The 4195-nt window shown below is 33.7% G+C and overlaps 1 long non-coding RNA gene across 1 annotated transcript; it reads right to left on the bottom strand.

Annotated features, from left to right (window-relative positions):
- Positions 1–1265: 1265 nt before the first annotated feature.
- LOC110887273 lies at positions 1266–3291 on the bottom strand. The gene is made up of 4 exons (XR_002563199.2): positions 2806–3291; positions 2584–2682; positions 1953–2106; positions 1266–1876 (listed from the first exon to the last, which is right to left on the bottom strand). It is a non-coding gene; the product is annotated as an uncharacterized LOC110887273 (long non-coding RNA).
- Positions 3292–4195: the final 904 nt, after the last annotated feature.

Genomic DNA, 4195 nt, shown 5'->3' with positions numbered 1-4195 from the left:
TTTTATTATATAGTATAGATGTGTGTGTGTACACACACTCTCTACTCTGCCTTGGAGATCGTATGCACCTTTCTATACATGTTTCATGGGTTTATGATCACAAATCTAAAGTATAGGATGGAAGTTTTGGCAGGAGAATCTTGCTTTTTTGTTTTTAATTTTGAATTTCAAAATTTTAATTTTTGAAAGCTTAGTGATATATATAGTAATGAAGAACACACTTCAAATCGGGTAGATACGTGCAATATTCCAAGATCAAGATTCAGCAGTTGCATTGGAAGTTCAGATTGACAACAATCTGGAAGGAAGCTACCCAACATAAGAAATTTATAAGTTTAGTAAATCGTAGTACTGATATTCTTCTAACAACACTAACAGATTCCAACTTTTTTTTGAAGTTATTACATTACATACAAATTACCATAATGGATATTTTTTGTTTGACTATTTGGGTCAAATTGTTATGGCCTCTATAGAATGGGAGCATCACTTGGTGGGTAAACCCAAGTTTTTAGTGGGTTTGATGAACGATGAAAATATGAAACAACACAAAGTATGATGATACCTTGGAAACGCAGTATACCCATTTTTTTGTACCTTAATGGGTATACTTGGAAACACAAATAAAACTCTTTCTGTACCTTAAACAACATTTTTTTGCATCCGTTGTTTACACCATTTAAATATCTGGACCCGTGAATATTCATGTGTGATAGCCTAGTTTGAAATATTTATGATTACCTTTTAGATTTAATCCACCTTTCAATGGTTTTAAGCTTATAACTCACATGTCCATCGAATTGAATGTTTTGTTGTTGGTTGAGTCCACTAAGACTTCCGATAAAAGATTCTCTTGATTAAAAACACATATTCACTATTAGATAAAGCCAAATCCCATGAATGCAACATTAACATAACGGGAAAACTATTTACTTTTGAATCGATACTAAAATATAAAAGTGGAAAACCAATAATTCAGTGTACAATAGGTGATGTAAAATTGATTTTTCTAAGCCCATTATGGAGTGGTGGTTTTCCCTTAAAAGAATCAACTTAAATCATTAATGATTCAAACACTTCAACACTTTAAAATAGAAGATTGCACAATAGTATTGACCAACAAATTATTATTAATTATGGAACAACAACAATGCAAATAATTTAAATCGGGTTTTAGAGTGATAACCAAAAAAAGGACAGGTTTAGGTTAATCGCCTCTAAGCCTCCTAGCCAATTGCATATTTCGTGGCATGAATGGCACACAATTTGATCAACAATTAAGTGCACCTGTGTATTTCTCTTAGCGTTATTGTCATTTTAGATCGAAGTATACATTAGACGGGATTTTAGCAGAATACGCGCCTGGGCAAGGCGCTGAGAAACTCACCACAGATTGCAAACACATGTTTTACACTAAAAATATATTCTAAGTAGGAAACCAACCAAAAACTCTAAACGTTAGAAATGTATTCTGAGTAAGAAATCAACCAAAAACTCTAAACGTCGCAATGTTCAAAGTATACCTTCACAATGAATACTAAAATCACTTCTTATCAGCGGGCTTCTCATCAGTGGGCCTCTCATCAGCGGGTTTCTCATCTCCACCAGCCTTCATCTCGACCACAACCACCTCTTTCCTATCAACGGCTACAGATGACGGCGTGTTAAGCACCTTTAGAAGAACAAACAGCATCAAGGCCTTCGTAGCAAGATTGAAAACAGGAATGAACTTCAACACATTGGTTTTGTTTGGGAAGGATGAGACATTTTTAAGGAAGCCAAAGAGGCTGATGTCATTAATTGTGTTTGAGATTCCATCCACCAAGATGGTGGCAAGGAATCCCTCCCCAAAACACCTCTCAATGAAATAGACAACCTAAAAAGATAAAGAAAGGTAAATTAGTACATGAACTTAGATTTTAAAAACTGTCGATTAAACTAAAAAAACATACCCCCAAAATGAAATGAAGGATAAACATTGTTTTAGTTGTGTTGGTCTTATCAGTCGAAGTGAATGTTATCTTAGTGAGATTTTCGCCTTTAGAGTCCGAAGACGGAGATACAACTTTTAAACTGATAGTGGTTCCGGATTGCAACAGAATCACCCTGGGATGGAAAAGATAAGATGTGATAGATTATATTAATTAACAATTAACAAACAAATATAATATAATAAAAACAGGAAATCACAAACACATACCTTTCCACGGGTTGTTTGTTTGCTTTGTCCAAGTTATATTTTCTAATGTGATTTTTATGTTTGTTTGTGATTTTTTGTGTTTACATATACAACTGGGTTGGATATTGGGCAGCTGAGGTGGGCTACCTACTGATAATGGACACAGGTTTACATGGGCTAAATTCATTCGGTTTTATTGAAGTCCAGATATATAAACAAACAAGAGAGAGTTGATTATAGAATTCATTCAGACTTTACATATTCTTTATAGAGTTCTACACATCTTGGTAATCGTTGTGCATAGAATTAGAGAATCAGGTTCATGTTGAATCTGATTAGGTATCTAAATTAGTAGTGAAAACATATCATGTTTACCTTAAAAGTTAAAACTAACATATGTTTACCATTTTATGAAAGTAGTATAGTCCACTTGTACATATTAGTGTTTGTATGCCTTTCATTGTAGAGTGCAACTCCATATCATTGTAGAGTAGAGCTCCAAACTAAAATCATTAAGAACAACGAAATTTAGGTTATACAACAACTTTAAGCACTCAACTATTATTGTGAAACAACAACTGTAAGTCTATTAAATTCATATAATCGATAAAATTGGTCGTTCTCACCTGTTGAACAAAACTCCGTCGTTGATGCAACTGGCGGTGGATAGAAACTGGACGGCGGAATCTGTGGGGCGTCGGCTGTGAAATGAGAGAGAGCGATTTAGGGTTTTGTTTTGATAAAAATTCTAAACGGGTACTCTGGCATTTAACTTGTTTATAAATGAAAAATAACCTAAGAAATTGGGGAAAAACTATAAAGAAGGAGAGTTTTAGGTTGGATTGATGTGGGAAATTGGGAAGTGTTAAATACAATTTATGAAGGAGCTGAAAATCTGGGATACCCATGGATTGTCACTATCGCTGTACTATGTATCAGGGCTAAAGAGGATAGGGATCACAAGTAAAATAAGGTGGACTCGGTCAACAAAGGAAGATTGGTCAAAGCTAAAACTCAACCAACCAATCAGAAATCATTTCTTTTTATTTTTCTTTTCTCTTTTATCATCTATTTATTCTTTGGCATTATTTTGATTATCTCCTCCACAAACTTATGAGCAATTTCACAAAAAATCAAGAGAAGCGTTGACTGTTTGTCAGTCAAACCTAGCATCTCAGCATACAACAATGGGTATGAATTTTGTAATACTTTTTTTAATAATAAATTAGTGCTGAAGCCATGGGCTTTTGAGGGTAGTGGCACTATTTTCGTCTAAGGTTGCTTCTACGAGTCATTGATGCCAACAACTTGTAATTTTCACATAAAATAAAATCATATACAACTCAATCATTTCAAATCTCAGATTACTAATTACTAACTGAAACTAAGTAATCAATATCCAATAATAGCATTTTGAATTTCAGATTATGTGACAACTCGAATTTCCAAGATTCATATCTCGCATTTATTGCACGTTTATTTATTGTTAGTTGATTATTTGCACATCTAGTTGCTATGGAATCGTATACGCTTTGGTGCAATAAATGGTAGTGTGTGATTGTCCATGGTTGGTTGTAATTATGAAAGATTTGTCATATATGTAAACTTGGTGGTGAAACTATGAAATGGTTATGAGATGGTGTACATGTGTAAAATATGATACTTAGGGAGGTAGAGGGTAATTAGTGAAATTGTAGAGATACTTAACCCTAATCCCCTTTTCACTAATCATTCTCTCAAAATCAAAACACGTACTACATCCTCTAATTCCCTAGCAATCATCACCCTTATCATTGGCAAGCTATTCATCACTTTCGATTCCACATTTCTCTAGAATCAACACGAGGTAAATGATTATTGTTTATTGATTGCTTGATTCTTATTAACTCTTGATTCTTGATTATGTGTTCATGAAAACCCTAGTTCCTCATATAATATTCTGTGATTTTGTTTTGATTCTGAATAATTGTGATTATGATGATGCTTGGTTGCATGCTCGATAGATTATCTTTGTGA

The sequence above is a fragment of the Helianthus annuus genome, chromosome 11, assembly GCF_002127325.2.
Source record: "Helianthus annuus cultivar XRQ/B chromosome 11, HanXRQr2.0-SUNRISE, whole genome shotgun sequence".
Lineage (NCBI taxonomy): Eukaryota > Viridiplantae > Streptophyta > Magnoliopsida > Asterales > Asteraceae > Helianthus > Helianthus annuus.
The sequence above is the reverse complement of the archived record's forward strand: the minus strand, read 5'-3'. Positions and strand labels throughout refer to the sequence as shown.